The 17,440-nt window shown below is 43.9% G+C and overlaps 1 protein-coding gene across 1 annotated transcript in view; it reads right to left on the bottom strand.

The window, feature by feature from the left end:
• LOC139698934 (uncharacterized) overlaps positions 1-11,768 on the bottom strand; it is a 33,781-nt gene extending 22,013 nt beyond the window's left edge. Inside the window, exon 1 of the mRNA XM_071597893.1 lies at positions 11,641-11,768. The gene's annotated coding sequence lies outside the window, so the exon portion shown is untranslated. The remainder of the gene's footprint in view (positions 1-11,640) is intronic.
• Positions 11,769-17,440: the final 5,672 nt, after the last annotated feature.

Genomic DNA, 17,440 nt, shown 5'->3' with positions numbered 1-17,440 from the left:
TGAAAAGTGGCGGTATGTTCTCTATTCCATGGATGTGTTCATGTTTGTAAGGGAGTATCGTAAACTTTAAATCATCACTAAAATATGATCGAGATAGGAACTTGAATTCCAGAGTTAAACATTTCTTCGAGCGTTTCTTGACATTCCAAAGGTCGTAATGGTTCCATAATTGTTGGAACAATGGAATAGCAACAATGGTCGCGTTGAAAACCATTGTTCCACTTCTTGAATGACGCCATTTATGCTCTCCCATCTCCGACTTCTCAATGATGTTTTGCATTCCGCGAATAGGAAAAAGTCACTGACTGCGAGATCAGGAGAATAGAGCGGATGTGGCAAAACTTTAAAGCCATATCGCTTTGATTGCAGATCGCGCCGTGTTTGCTTCTGAAAAGGAGTCAGCGGTCAAGGAACCAAGCGTGCTGACACCTTTGACATTTGCAGTTCTCCGTCACACTGTTGTAATGGTTTTCTATGCATATTATATAATGGTTTTCCACAGGCACCACCCACATTTCCCCATCTGTTTTCGATACCCTAGCCTTATTAAATGTTTATTTAGCTGTTCTCGATACTTATTAACCACGTCTGTTGAATATTCAATATTCCAAGTGGACACTTTCCTTTCCCTCCCAATCATTTGGATTTGCAAATTCAACTTTATCAGAGCTAAATTATGATCCGAATCGACCCACGCGCCACACACGACTCATATGTTTCGATTATCCTCTATTTATCTACCTATATATATATATATATATATATATATATATATATATATATATATATATATATACACATTCAAACACGAAATCCCGCCAATCGGCGAATAAATACTCATATATACAGAAACAGATATAAGGAAAAGGGATAGGAACACACATAAAGGACGAACACAATAGAGGTGGGGAAGGCGTATACAGTATATATACATACAGCTCTAGGGGTCATCGGAGCGCGCAAGCTCTTCCACCACGTCAAGGTTGTAGTCCAGGGATGCGGAATGTGTGTGTGTGTATATATATAAAATATATATATATATATTTATGTATATATATATATTATATATATATATATATATATATATATATATTATATATATATATATACACACACACACACATTCCGCATCCCTGGGCTACAACCTTGAGGTGGTAGAAGGGCTTGCGCGCTCCGATGACCCCTAGAGGTGTGCTGGCGGGAGTAATAATAATTGCTCCTGGTAGGGTCACCCATGCCAGATAGGTCGAAGGATAGGAGCCAGACGAAAGGTAGCCCACGCAGGTAGTCCTCTTCCTCAGTGAGGCGGCTGCAATGGCATCTGACACCAGGGGGGCGGCTAGTAAGTGATGGCGTCACGTTAAAAACACTTGAGGAAGGCAACGGGAAACCACCCCAATTATCATTCCCAAGATTTATGTGATGGACAATACAGAGATTTTGAGTCCTGGCAGCTACGGAGCTCGGCCCAATCGGCCGTGTGTCGTGCCCGGCAGGGGGGAGGCAAGGCTTCCGCGGTCGTGATCCCACGAAACCCTTGCAAGGGAAAACCAGCAGCAGCAGGGCAGAAGACGAAGAAGAAGAAGACCAAATTAGTTAGAATAGGGACGTGGAATGGTAGGACAATGATGAGAACAGGGAAATTGGAGAATGTTAAGCAAGAGATGGAAAGGGAAAATATAAATATTTTATTCGGTCTATGTGAGGTGAGATGGAAGGATAGCGGGGATTACTGGAGTGATCTGTATAGAATAATATAAAGCGGCGGGGACGAGAGCAAACGAGGGGTTGCCATAGTATTAAATGCAAACGTAGGAAGAAGCGTAGTCAACATATTGCAGGTAACGGACAGAATACTACTAGTAGAGATAAAAGCAGAACCGACGAACTTGGTTATTATTCAGGTATACATGCCACCGAGTAACCATCAGAAAGAAGAGGTCGATAGGATATACGATCAGTAAGACTACATAATCGCGTGTGTTCCTGCAGGGAAATATTTGATAGTGATGGGGGATTGGAATGCGACGGTAGGTGAAGTAAGAGATTGTGATGAGGTTGGTGACTACGGTATAGTCACGAGGAATGACCGCGGGGAAAAAGCAGTTGAGTTTTGCAGGAGACAGGGGCTAGTCATCACCAACACTTGGTTTAGACACAACAAAAGACGCAATTATACATGGAAAATGCTAGGTGACTCAGAAAGGTATCCCCTAGATTATGTTCTGGTTAGGCACAGGTTTAGGGACAGTGTGATAAATTCGCACAGCTTCCCGGGAGCGGATGCGGACTCTGACCACAATTTAGTTGTTATGAAATGTAGCGTCCGTTTCAAAAAGATAAGGCAGGGGCGGCGAGTTAGAGAATGGAATGTAGAAGCATTAAATGGTTTGAAAAGGAAGGAATACAAACAGGCGGTGGAGGAAATCATGGAGGATGGTAAAGAACTAAGTACTATCAAAGAAAAATGGGAAAGTATCAAGAAAGGGTTGTCTAAAGCCACAAAAGAAACTATTGGAACCGTTAACACTAAAAGGACTAGGAAACCATGGATCTCGGATGAGATGATTACAAATATGGATGAGCGGCGAAAATGGAAGAATGTCAATACAGAGTTAGGCAAAATGAGGTACAAAGAATTAAACAATAAATTGAGACGCGCAACAAATAAAGCAAAAGAAGCATGGTGGAAGACGCAGTGCGAGGGTATGGAAAGTCTGCAGAGGAAGGGTGAAATCGGTGCCCTGTACGGTAAAGTTAAATCTTTATCGGGAAGTTAGAAACGGAGATCTATGCTAACAGTTACAGATAAGGCGGGTAAGGTAATAGTTGAATCAGGAAAGATCCAAGAGAGATGAAAGGAGTATATAGAAGAACTGTATAGTAATGAGCTTAGATCAACAAAGTTAGACATTGAAAAAGAATATGACGTAGAGGAAGACAGCTTAGGTCCAGACATACCTGTACTAGACAATGAGATAGAAAGGGCATTAAGGGAGATGCAACTAAATAAGGCCATGGGGGTGGATAACATTCCCGCGGAACTATTGAAATGTTTAGGAAATGTGGGAGGAAGAGGCAATATGGGCTGATTCATAGTATTTATTAGGAAGGAATCTAGCCGGAAGACTTTGTGAGATCAGTTTTAGTTAAAGGTAAAGGCTAAATCAGGTGAGGACTACAGGACTATAAGGAAACGGGGAGTCCAGATGGGCAGTGTTAGGAAGAGGTGTAAGGCAGGGTTGCCCATTATCACCGTTGCTGTTCAACCTGCATGCAGAGGAAATGATCAAAGAGGCATGGGATGAACTGGAGGTAGGAATGAAAGTGGGCTGGGAATTTGTAAAATTAGTTAGGTTTGCTAATGACCAAGCTTTAGTTTGTCAGTCAACCAAGGGTTTGCAAGCATTACGGAGTGAATTGGAAATTCAGTGCGACAGGTATGGGATGAGATTCAATATTAATAAAACAAAGGTTAAGCGAATTCTAGAAAGTAAAAGGCTAAGCTAAACATTAAAATAGGAGGGCAAAAACTAGAGCAGGTAAAACAGTTTACGCATCTCGGTAGTGTTTTGGACCAACATGGTCAAAGTAATAGGGACGTAAGGAGAAGTATTGCGCTAGGCAAAGAGATTTCACAAGGAGGAGGGAGTTGATGACAGGGACGTTGAGTAAGGATATTAAGGAAAGACTCGAAAAGCCTTGATATGGAGCGTAGCTATGTGCGGCGCGGAAACGTGGTCATTGAAGCAGGAGGATAGACGTAGACTGGAGGCTTTTGAGATGTGGGTGTGGAGAAGAATGGAGAAGGTGAAATGGACAGAGAAGAAAACAAAGGAGGAAGTACTTTTTATGGTGAGCGAAGAGAGGGGTTTGTTGGGAGCAATCCTATGGAGGCAGGAAAAATGGATGAAGGGGGTGTTGACTGGCAGTGGGATGTTGAAGACTGTGATGGAGGGGAGAATGTTTGGCAAAAGAGGAAAGGGAAGGAACAGGATAGGGATGTTGGACGGGCTGAGGGGAGGTAGAAAGTACTCAGAGATGAAGAAGGGCCTGATATAAAGAAGGATGATGGATTTTGTGTCTTGTTAGGAGTAATAAAATGTTTGTTTGGTAGTTGTTTCCATCCAAAAACCTACCTTAACCGGTAGATTACCTAATAATAATAATAATTATATATATATATATATATATATATATATATATATATTAATTATACGTATATATATATATATATATATATATATATATATATATATATATATATATATATATATATATATACGTCGATCTAGGATATAATTTAACTGGCACATGCTTGTTTCTCTTGAAATTATCCTTCTGCACTGTGATAATTATGCTTGAACCGACTGTTAATTATAATCGAACAGTTTCTCCAGAAGAACTTAACTGTTTTCTCTCCGAGATCATTCCTCATTCCTAAACCGTGCTCTCTAATTTCTCTCCGATATCTCCCTTGGCCTATCACTGCGTTCCGATCTCCAGTACGATTAGCCCTTACGACCTTCCAAGCACGTTCCTTATTATTTCATAGAATTAATAGTAAAAAGTCTATACCTCTTCCTCCAGGTGTAAAGTTGACGAAATTAACACCCGGCTGGATCGGTTGGATTTATTTGTACGTATGTTTAGCAACAGAATAGTATCACACCCTCTTTACACGCTGGAATATTCCTCGGTTTCCTATTCTATGACCACGGTGACTCTCCTCCTCTTGCCATAAATTACTCTGCAGCCATCGTTCCTGTTATCCCCGTTCTCTTTTCTACCCTTATCACATTAGCCTAACCAATCGATATATCCTTTCTCAGTTTTATATTCTGTAGTTTTCTTGCTTCACTGTCCTCATTTTCCTTCCAACATTCAATGAACCCATACTGACAGTTTAGACCTCTTCTGAGTCTGCTTTTTCATGGCTTAAACTTGGTCGCCCAAAGATTACGTGTGATGACAATCGCGGAGTCCCTAACTCTTCCGCTGCTGGGTACGTACCCAGTGCGCCGAGTCCCTTCGTTGCCAGGACCCATTTGCATATTTAGTGCCATCATATTTTCTTGGAATTAGTAATTGAGTTGGTCTCCCGTTGCCTTCCTCAATAGTGTTTTCAACGTGACACCATCACTCAATGGCCAATGGCCTTAACAAACGCCTTTGCAGCCGCCTCACTGAGGAACAGACGCTGCGTGGACTACCTTTCGCCTGATTCCGATAACTCGGTCTTCATAATGTGGGTGGCCATTAAAGGAGCAATTTTCTTCTACGTCTACATGCAACCTGGCAAGCCACCGTTTGTGAGTGCGGCAGGGGGTGATTCTACATTTATGCAACGTAAAAATTGGCTTCGCTTAATTTTTAGTTACCAATAAACACGAAAAATATTTCAAATTATGGAGAAGTTAACAACAGGTACATACACTGCAAGTTATAAGTGCCAAACGCTTCTCTCTATATGTCCCATGAGCTGCTATCAACAAGAATAACACAAGAGAAATTATTATTATTTTTGTAACTCTTTGGCAGTTGGGAGTTTAGAGACCCATTGTTAGACCCTAACACTGATCTCCAATTCAATCTATAAAACAGGCCCTCCAGTGTTCTAATACCCTACCCGCTACACGCCCGGCGGCCTCAGACGTGCAATGAACTCCTAAGCGGTTCAGGGGGTTCCTACACTTCGAGGCTCGGCGAAGGACGCCCCGATATCCCAGCAGAAGTGACGCAGCCTCTGATTGATGAACCCTCCACTCGGCTCCAAACAGGAGATCCACGATCAATCCTCAAGGGGACGAGGTTGCAGATCGACAGCGTCAGTCACATCAACCCCCTAGACGCCATCCACCGGCCTCGCTTCACACAAGTTCGATTCCTTGAAAATTACAAAATCTCTTCGGTCGACGGCATCGCAGGCGCCAGCATGAGCCACAACCTCACGCCTGGCGCTACAACTGCCTTTCACCAGAGCCCCTCCCACTCTGACGGTTCCTTCTGGGCGGTGCTCTCACAGGAGCGAGGGGCTGCAGACACCGCAGGGTGGATCCCCTGGCAGCTTCCGGTACCCATTGGAAACGGAAATTAGGTGTCCCTCCCATCCTTTGCCGTAGCGTACTCACTTTCCCCTCGCTGCTGCGAGAGACAGACAGCCCTCTAGCCCTATCGTCCATCAATTTTCATTGCCCCTGCCATTTTCATTTCTAGAGATCAACGTATCAAACGAGACCTTGCACCACCTCAAAGTCCACGGAAGGGGAACTTCAGATGCTATACATATTTAATGAGCTGCCCATTATATCCATTGCTCCCATCCACCAAGAACGCATGCGAGGGTAGTAAATATGTGCGGCGGTAAACACGGATAATGCTGTTCGCCGTATAGTAAGCTTCTTTAAGATATTAGCTTTTTGCTGGGTCACTGTAATGCACGAGTACGTATGTGAGGCCAAGGATTTTTGCTGCTTTTTTAAACTCTTCATTTTATTCATTCGCCTAATATCAAACGAATAAAACTGACTATACATATAATCATTAATGGAGGGTATTATTTACTACAAATTCCATATTTTCATTCTAAGTAATGTTTAAAATCTAGGAAACTTGAGTTCTACAGCCTCGTGGGATAACAAATAAAGGAAAACTCCTATGGACGTAAGAAGTTGGCACCACTCGTCCCAAAAAGAAAATTAAATTTGTTGCGATGGTTTGTGGGAAAAGTGTCCGTTTCCTTATTCACTTACAACTTCCTGTTGCAAGTGAAATTCCCGCAAACTACTGTAGAAGGGTGTTCTGGTTGAGAGGTTGTGGTTGGTCAATGTCGTGGAATTTCTTTTCCCTCAAACCATCACCATAAAGTTATAGTTTTCTTTGCGAGACGAGTTGTGCGAACTTATTACGGCCATTGGAGTGTATCTTTATTTGCAATCACGTAATGCTCAATAGCGTGTGTACATGTTTGAATATTTGGTGATCTGGAAAGTAAAACGACCTTCCCCACTCTCGGACAGGTTATCACAAAGTCAGGGCAGGTCGCCACGTCATTCAGATTGTATCAATAAGTGCCTGAAGGAACGAAAAATGAAAAGCAATACGCTGAGTAATTACAAAGAAGATTTGGAGCAATTAAGATACTGATAATTTGTAAAAGGTTATAACATTCATATAAAAGAAACCATAAATACAGTAATCAACCCCAAGGTTGGTTTGGTAGGCGAGGACTGTAAGGTCGGTTTGGTCGGTTCACCCAGGACTATAAGCCCAATGCGGCGTGGAAATTCATACATGAGAAGGGTAATAAGGGGGATCAGTTCCTTTCCCTATATGTTTATGGTTTCCCAGGAAGACATCTACAGGACCTACAAGACCTGTAGTTCCCGAAAAATCACACAGCTGAGGGTTCTTGGAGAGGCTTGCCCGGGAATCGAACCCGGGCCCTCCGAATGGTAGTCAAACGCTCTACCCCTGAACCACGTCGACCCTACATTCATATACCTCTGGAAAATTGCAGCTTGAATGAAACTAATCGGTCAAATCTGGAGCCCAAATTAATATCCCCCGAGCCGTGTGGCATGGATCGTTGCTTCCCAAGCTGACCACCAGGGAAAAAGTTCAAGCATCCATATAAATGCGACACAGGGCATCTTCTGAGCAACTTAACAGCCACCTTCGGAGTCCAAATTGATATCAGACGAACAGTGCACACAAACATAGAAAGGAACATGCCACGGCAGCGTTCGCGGTCCAGTTGGCAGCCCTGCCAACTGGACCGCGAAGACTCGCTGTTGCGCTGGGAAGCGAAGACTTAAAACGCCCTTGGTGAAGCCCACCTCCCCTCTCTTCCCCTCCCCTCCCCTCCCCCCTCTCTCTTCGATACTACCCCAACAACGGAGTCACTTATTGGCCCAGACAACAGAAGGAAGTCTCGACTGCGATTTGAATGACAGGGAACCCTGCCCCCCCCCCCGGGAGGGACCAAACCTGGGGAACAAATATTTTAACAAAAGGATCGCGCACGAATGTAAATTAAAATGCTCACGATGAAATATGAAACGGGCAAATGAAGTAAAACTTGTGTTGGTTAATTAGCAAAATGCGGTTGATTGGCCAGCAGAAGAAATGCACGCTTCCGAAAAGGACGCTGTGTGGGCCTGATGGCGACGCCTCATAGCAAAAAAAAGTGCACTCACATCATTAAACCATAAAAACCATAAACACAGTAATCAACCCGCAGGTCGGTTTAGTAGGTGATGGTAGAGATCACCCAGTACGAAACCCAATACGGCGTGTGAAAATTCACACATCAGGGTAGGGGGGCCAGTTCCTTAATACATTGTGCCGGTTATGGTTCCCCAGGAAGACCTGGTACCCGAAAAAAATCACATCATTAATGTACGATAAAATGTTAACAGCGAGGGGAAGTGGTGGCACATTGGGTAGAGTGCTTGGTTGTTGGACGAAAGGCCAGGGTTTGATTCCGGGTGACGCCCCTCTTTGCGCCCTCACCTTCACTCAATCTGCGTGATTTCTTTGGGTAGCAGATCTTCCCGGGAAGCCATATGCAGAACAAACGAAATGCGGAGCATACGAGTGTGCGAATTCCACTTGCGGTGCGTAGCTTGCAATAAGATAAGAAATGTCATCGCCCATGCATAAAAAAAACCTTTTGTACGACTACGGCTTCTTTATCATGGCGTTTCCGAAGAGTCATGTCGTTTAATGTATCAGATCTGAGGGCATTGACAATGAGTGCATTTTGGTTTACCTATAAAATAAAAGAATACAAAAAATATCACAGGCATGGCGATGCATTTCGTCGTTTTCTGGAACCATTTCTCAGAGCTATCTTCCTGTCTTCGGTTGATGCAGAAAACGGGAAAAGGGGTGAAATTAGAACCGCGGTTCAACCACTTTACCATTATCTTGCTCTCACGGTGAACCCTGACCTATTTCATCAATCTTCGGGTTGACTACCCGACGTGAGGGTCAACGGTAAATGAATTCATATGTCAGACTCTTTAGAGCATCGGTCCTAGAGAGCTAGATATGAGTCAAACGCCACAAGACAACCCGGGGTGCGGGTATCATTTATATATTTTTTAAACTGTTTTTCTCCGGGGTATTCCGTTAATTCTCGGAATAATTGTTACGCATTTAATCGCCTCTTGTATCCTCCCATTATAACATGCACCAGATATTTAAAACACCTTCTATGGAACATGACCCGTAGGTGGGGAATTATTTTTCTGAAAATACCTCTCGTTTATGGCTGGACACAGAGACAGAGGCCCGCAGACGGATTTAACGGCGGATAACCGCCGGGATTTCTCGTTCCACTCACTTCGAAACACAGAGTAGCATGTATCTAAAAGGAACAAGGGTGTGAGTCGAAGCGCTCGATGTTGCCTGAAACGTTTAAGGCGAGCGCCAAATCCCACTCCGCGGCTTCTTTTCCTTCCGCAATGAAATTCTTCATTCTTCTGCGATAACGCCCAGCCCAGCCATCGTGCAGATGCGAGGAAAAAGGTTCCAGTGGAAAACCCGCGGATGCATTGCAAAATGGGAGATAACAGAATATTTGCTTAAAAACTCAAACGTTTCCAATGACATCAGCAATCGTCATTGAGTGCCATTTCAGTGTCGTTGCATTCGCTGTTCGTTTGAATCGCTGTCCATTTTGAATTATTTCGATACTGCTAATGGATTTACTTTTAAAGGTAACTGGTTGTGCCGGGGTGTAGCCTGATATCATCGCGCATGCGTTCTAAACAACAAACCATCGATTCGATTAAATACGTTACGACTTCTCTCAAAATGTCTGAAACTTACGTAACTTCCGATTCACGCGCGACGCGTGCTCTCGTGAATATCAGAGCCGGCATCTCATAGCAAACAATGCCATCGAACATTTCGTGTGAATTGAATGTTCCTGCCCACAAAGGGAACCAATGCGACTATTCATCAATAAAGGTTTCCAAGTTTGAGATGCAAAAAATCACCTATTTGTCGATTAATTTGCTGTAAAATTCTGTCGAAATATTAATATAGCTTTTTTATGCATCTAATTAGCGATTTATTTTGTTTTTAAACGAATCACGGAGACGCATAAAATAGAGTAGATAATAAATCACTCATTTTGACACGTGTACCGCGAAGAAAAGAGTGTTTTGGGATTGCAAGGGGAAATAACGCAGTGATATAAATGAGGCTTTAGTGCAAGTTGGCTCACGGCGAAGTACTCGAGGCATTTTGGCTCAGATGATGACCAAATCGTATTGCATCACCCCCCACCCGGCCTTGGGTGACCCTTCCGAGGGGCCTTTTTGACATCCGCCGCTGCGCCCACGAAGGACCGAAAGGACGAATGTTCTGATTGACTGAAGTGGATGGTGTCTCGCGAGAGCACATCCCGTCCAGAGAAAGGGAAACCCAGTGTCATCATTGGCCTACTCTAAATAACAAAGGCACCAAGGGGTCACACCACAGTTCGAACAAGTGCCCTCCGCGAACCCCTAGGAGGAGGGATCGGGCTGATCACACAGAAACATTCAGTCACCTTCGGGATTCGAACCCGGGCCCTCGGGTTTGGAATCCCGTACACAGCCACCGCACCAGCCCTATTTTACTATTTCTCAACTAATCATTCAATTAAAAAACAGTACCTAATGTTTTGTCCTTATAAACAATGCCCAATGATTTCGGGTGATCGAAAACCGAAATATTTTTGTTTGATATTCTTCATTCGGCATTCAATTTAATGAATAAACAAATACATCGAAATACGTTTCAGCCGAACGATAGCTGGAAGTAATTTTTATGCAATAAATTTAACTTGTTGCTGCTATCTCTAAACATGTCCCCGCAATTAGATAGATGAGTTTAGAGGGCTTTGCCCGCCCTATGAGTTAAATCTTCGGAAGGGAAAATCTCGTCCCTTGAGACAAAGCATTCGTGGATGCAATCGCGTGAATTTCACCGTGAATAGTACGATGATTTTGAAGGAATTTTGTGCAATCCCGCAGAGAGCTTGCGATTGACCCTTAGGCTACCGTCTGGGTATCAGAATCTGCGGCCGCAACCGATGCGCATCACCCAAAGATGAATGAGCCTCACACTGAATGCATTTCAATGAAATCGGCTTCGTCCGAGTCCCGCGCGTAAGCAAACCACCTTCGCGTTCGGAAGAACGCCTTGATTTCAAGACTGAATTTCGCGTGGTCCGACGCCTGAACGCCAAACTTCAAATGGTTATTTCCCGTCTGAGTATTATATTTTCAACGTTTTTGGTGTTTCTTAAAGGCAAATGACGAAGTAGTAAGAGGGATTGACGACATTTTGATTTGAACTATAAATTTTCATCTGGAAAGTCACAAATCGAAAAGCCCTCCGTTCAAGACGCATTTGCTGCGTGAGGTGCCTGGTGCGAAACCCAAGATGTGTCCAGATTCGTTCGCTTTCTCACTCCATGCCGGTCTTTTTCGATTCCCCTCCAACATTTTCCGACCGCGGTAGGGTCATGTTCGGGGAAAAATTAGTCTGGTGTGTATTCACCCCCTGCCACGCACCCTAGCGGTGGCCTGCAGGGTACATTTATAAAATGAAAAAATTAAAAACAACTACGTGTGTCCTCACCTCCAGTGTCGCCTCGGCTCCAATGGTCCGGCTGCCTGTGGCGTGGATGGCTCCCGTCTGCCCGCTCGCGAAACGAGGAGCGGCGTCGACCGGCAAGGCGAGAGCGAATCCCCTCGAAGCGGCGAATGAGGGAATCGAGACCATAGTTGTTGGTTGCCTTTCTCGCCGCTTTCTTGCTCCTCTCCCGCCAGATAGCAGCACGGGCGGCCTTCATCAAGCTCGCCTCCCGTTCTTGGAGAGAGAGACCGCATGCCGGCGATATCATGCTCTTGCTTTCATTAATTAGAACATCCGCTGACGGCGACACAGTGGACCTGACGTAAGGGTTGAGAAAAATTGTCAGTATTTCTGCTTCTATGGGTCCACCCACAGCGTCTAACTTTCAGAAACCGATTTGGCATCACCACTAATAGCTTAAGAACTATATACAACGGAGTCACCATCCCAATATTGGCATACGGCAGTGAGGTGTGGGGAGAGAGACTCAATTACAGCAGAATCCGGAGAAAACTGGAAGAGGCCCAAATATCTTGCCTAATTGCAATATCCGGGAGCTACAATACGGTCTGTAATGAAGCTCTACAAATAATAACTGGGATACAGCCGATAACGTTCTCAATAGAGGAAAGAAGAATCAAGGTACGGATGAAACAGATGGAAGAGGCTACTCTGGGAGATGTAGCTTTGTCTCCAACTGAGAAATGGAGCAGGAACAGGAATTTTATAAGAGCGTATTTCCTGGATATGTGGGAACGGGAATGGGAAACATTAGAAAAGGGTAAAACAACCAGACAATTTTTACCTAGCGTGAAGGAACGAATGAAGATCAACTTTAAAACTTACAACGGTATTACGCAAATTTTAACGGGCCACGGGGAGTTTAGATCATACCTCAAGAAAATAGGAAAAAAAAAGGAGGGGACGTGTGAATGCATGATGGAGGAGGACACGGCAATACACAGAGTCCTTTATTGCCCAATTTATGCCGAGGAAAGACGCGAACTGGAAGCTATCCTTGGATATTTGCACAACGTCCAACAAATTGGGCAATACCTACATGAGGAACCGATTAGGAAAATATTGGAAAGATTTATTAACAAAAGATAAAGTAAGAACGGGGAGAGTAACGGAAAGGAATGGCATGTAACTCATATTTTGTATTTTGTAAAATTTACGAAATTGTATTGGGGGTTTAAACATAAGGCACCCCAAAAAACAAATTGAAACAATAAATGCCCGATCGTGCTCGAACGGGCCCAATTATTATTATTATTAACCTCGTGTATTGTTTCGTGAAGGATTCTCGGGTCTTCCACCGGGTCAAGGGTTCCATATTGGCCGACGTTTCGATGCCCGTCTCGTGCATCGTCTTCAGGGTTGATGGCTGCCATTCCGTATTTGGCCGTCTTATATACCTGAGCTCCCGCCTCAGGTGACCTGTGATTGGCCCGAAGAGGGGGGACCTCCTGATTGGTCGCCGGGCAGTTGTGGTCTGTTCCTTCCTTTCTTTACTTGGTTTAGCACCGGTTCCAAGCATTGCTGAGGGAATAGCCGGAATCCCTATTGAAATTATGTCCTGCCATTTTAATTTCAATTGATTCTTTGACTATTCGGTCCCAGTAACCACCGGCGCGGGCAAGTACCTTCGTCTCATTGAAATTGATGGAGTGATCCATCGCGATGCTGTGTTCGGCGATGGCTGATTTTTCCAATTGTCCCAGGCGAAGGTTTCTTTTATGTTCTTTTAATCTCTTCTCAAGAGCCATTCAATTCAGCCATTCACGAATCAAATACGCCGGGAAAGCACCAGATCTTACTCGTGTATTGTGTTGTGAAAACCCTTCCCTCATGACGACGTGGGACTGCTATTAAAGAAAGTAGTGCTCGTTACAGTATTGCTTTCCCCGTTTTGCTTGTTTTCAAGGTTCTCCTTCCATCTCTCATCTCTCTCAGTGGGGGGGTTGCCTGCCTGCTGCCGTGTGACACATTCCCCATCTGTGTCCTTGGGGGCATCCACCCCCAAGGACACAGATGCCCCCACTCTGTTGCACATCCATGTGGTTATTCAATTTCCCCTTCTTACTTCTCAATTCTAATTTAAAATGGTTTTTGAATGAATACATATGCCTCTGCAAGTGTAGGTTTACATGGTTTTGTAAGTTTTGCTTGAGGTTTATTATCTTTTACGGGTAGTGACCCAATATCCCCACCACACAACCATGTCGCAGTTTTCGGGGTATTATGTGGATGATGTACCCTGCAAGATCATAACAATAAGGACAAACCACGTGCAGTATGGACTTCAACTAACTGAAATCAGCCAAGAAAACATAAATTGTACGAAGTAAGAATTTTTTTTACTGATTTTGATAAATTTTCTGGAGTTTTGACAGAAATGTTGCTACAGTAATTTTTTAAAGTGTGTTTTTTATATTCACACATTTATGACATCCTAAGATGAGTGAGTATTGTCCATGCAATTCCACAAAAAAGAATACCCTTCAATTAAACTATCCATCGTGATGACAGTGGCTACACATCTTTGATTTTCCATCTCTAAAAACTCCACTTCAAATAGAGGCCCAGGAAGATGCTTCAGGACATGTATAAGTAAGTGAGTATCACAGCATTGATCATGATGATGTTGTGGGCATCACATCATCTAAAGTGTGCATCTTATGGGCTGGGAAGTATGGCACATATATGCATATCAACATGGCATTATGAAATGTTGATCATCATGATTAATGATTTTTGCTATATGCAATATGAAATCTAAATCAGCTTAATGTGATGAAGACTCTGCTTTACAACACAAGTCACGATCTATGCTATATAGCGCTGTCCAAATGCAGACTAAGGAATAGTTTGACAATTATCATTTACATTTAAATGGTAAAAAAATCTAGCATATTGTGTGTAGTCTTAAATCAAAAATAACTGAATTTGAAGCTGCTAAAATAATAGGAATTTATTTTGATACAAAATTTAACTGGGAGATCTGCATTAGCCAGATCTGTAATAAACTGAGTAAAGCTGTTGACATGTTAAGAAAACGCACCTTTATCATTTCAAATGAGTATTGTTTAAAACTTTACCATGCCTTCTTTCAGGGTCACATGAATTATGGTGTTGAGCTATGGAATCATTTGCCTAAATAAGTTAAACAAATCTGGCTGCTACAGAAGATAGCTTTTTGAGAGTTTGTTCTCTCACTTATATTCCACAATTTGATTCTTGGGAAAAGGGGCAAAAGTGTCTCCTTACGAATGCCTCTTGCATATTGCCAACTACCAAAGTTAGCGATAATGGCACAATTTTGCAGAGAGCAGAGGTCATTTACCACAGTTCCCATGAACCTGGGAAGTTATCTACTCACCATTTCCACATCCTGCACATTTAATGATTCTCCCAGGCCAATAAGGTTGCAGGGCATAAGGCATAGGCAGGGCATAGGCCAGCGGTTAGACTGGAGGCCTAATTTTCCACTTAACTCTTTCATGGATTAATCAAAGACTAAAAGAGATAGCCTGGAGAAATGATTCTAAAAAATGAAGAAAAGCCTCCCCATGTAGACATTTTAATGCATTGATTTGCACATTTTCATATTTTTCAGTTTGAATCGAATGTGTCCTTAGCAAGGAAGTATCCCAGCAATCATTTCAATTTTCTCCTCCATTTTCTGCTTCTTTATGCCTATCTATACAAAATGATGATGTAAGAATTCTGTTTCACAATGAATATAGTTTGATTCCAGTTTCTATGATGATTTATTTGCTCCTTTCCTTGCTTCTGAATGCTGCCTTTGTGTTGTGTTGTTGCCCAGAAATAAATACTCAGAATTTTAATCAGCACATTTGGTATTACTAATCTCAGTATATTTTAGAAAGAAGTTGATGATCTTTATGATTTGACATAAACAAACAACAATCATCCAAAGCCTTAAAATAAAAATAAAGGGAGCTGCTGATAAATCACCAATTGCATCATAATTCCGTAGGACTTCCAAAACCTCCATCAGCTATGATTTAGATGATTTCCAAGTAATGATGAATGTTAGCCTTTCAGAGTTTACAGAAGTGGACTGGGTACGAGGGTGAGGGCATGATTACGGTGAAGTTTGCGGAGTTCTAGGTCATGTTAATGCCGATGAACAATGGAAAAGAGTGATAGAACTACGATGGAAGTGGAAGCTGAAGTCTACAATGGCTTAGACACCCATTAGATTACTGTCAGTCCTATAGGAGTGGTCTATGAGTCAGCTCTGTATCTGCATCTCCAGGTAAAATATTGGCGATTCGTATTTTCTCCAGCTGATTAATCAGCCCCATTGGGTGCCATGGGGTTTAATGCTTACAGCACCACAGTGCTACAGGAGGATAAATTGTAAACAAAGGACTCCTCAGCACTTTTTCTTAAAAATAGGTTGATGCTAACATAGCTTTTCCCTAAAACTTTTCTAAAATGACTAAAATGTTTTCCCCTAAGTAACCTGTATATTCCTACTAGTAAGTACCATATAAATGGCCTCGTTGGCTAGCTTCCAAAATACTAAAAGCTAATTTAAACATGACAAGAGTTGTTTTCAATGGCTTGAAAAGTGTAAGCTGTGGCGAATCTCGACACCCGTTACGCACAAGAGGTCGAGGACATAATCGTCAACCCTCCCTTAACGGACAAGTACAAGCGGTTGCGAGAAGAATTGGTCCGGCGGGTTTCGCCCTCCGAGGAGCAAAGGATCAAGCAACTCCTCGGGAATGAGGACATGGGTGACCACAGACCGTCGCAGTTTCTGCGACATCTTCGCTCTTCGGCTGGCGGAGCCGTTCCGGACGACCTTTTACGGACAATTTGGTTGAGCCGCCTGCCGCGTCCCGTCCACGCCATTTTAGTCACCCAGGCGTCGGCGAGTTTGGCAGATCTCGCCACCGTGGCAGACAAAGTAGCGGAGGTGACTCATTCGCTGTACGCCGCCGCAGTGGCCCCCGATCCAGTTATTAGTGCACTGATGGAGAAGATAGAAAACCTCTCCAACGAGCGCGGCCCACACTCGCCTCCCCGTTCCCGCAGCCGCACCCCACCCCTCCACCTATCCTCTATTAATTCCCAGCGAGACCAAGGCATCTGCTGGTACCACCGCCGTTGGGGGAGTAACGCCACTAAGTGTACCCTTCCCTGTTCATGCGACGCGGGGAAACGAAGCGGGCAGTCCTTGGGGGTGGCAGGTCACTGCTTCGACCTACCCAACCGTCTTTTTGTCGTTGACGCCGCGTCCGGCGTCAAATTCCTTGTAGATACGGGTGCCGATATCTGTCTCTACCCAGTCACGCGGCTCCGTGAGCGTCGAGGGAAGTCATATCTCCAGCTTTTTGCTGCCAATGACACTCCCATCGCCACATACGGATCTGTCACTCTCTCCCTTTCCCTTGGCCTCCGGCGAGAATTTTTGTGGAAATTTGTCGTCGCCGATGTGCCGCAGCCACTAATAGGGGCAAATTTTCTCCGCCATTTCGGTCTCCTTGTGGAAATGGCTCGTAAACTTTTGGTGGAATGTGACGACGCTATCGGTTAAGGGCACCGTCGCCCCCCCCCAGCAAAGGCCAAGTGAAAGTGATCAGTAGTGCCTCCCCTTATTCCCGCCTTATTGCCGAATTCCCAGAGTTAACAATTCAATCGGGAGCTCCCCGGCAAGTCAAACACTCCACGGTTCCTTTTATAGAGACCACCCCTGGCCCTCCGGTTTCATCTAGGCCCCGCCGTCTCGCACCAGACAAGCTTGCCATCACCGAGAGAGTTAACG

The sequence above is a fragment of the Hetaerina americana genome, unplaced genomic scaffold, assembly GCF_022747635.1.
Source record: "Hetaerina americana unplaced genomic scaffold, ioHetAmer1.1.p SCAF_9, whole genome shotgun sequence".
Classification (NCBI taxonomy): domain Eukaryota; kingdom Metazoa; phylum Arthropoda; class Insecta; order Odonata; family Calopterygidae; genus Hetaerina; species Hetaerina americana.
This window is presented reverse-complemented; position numbering and strand designations above follow the sequence as displayed.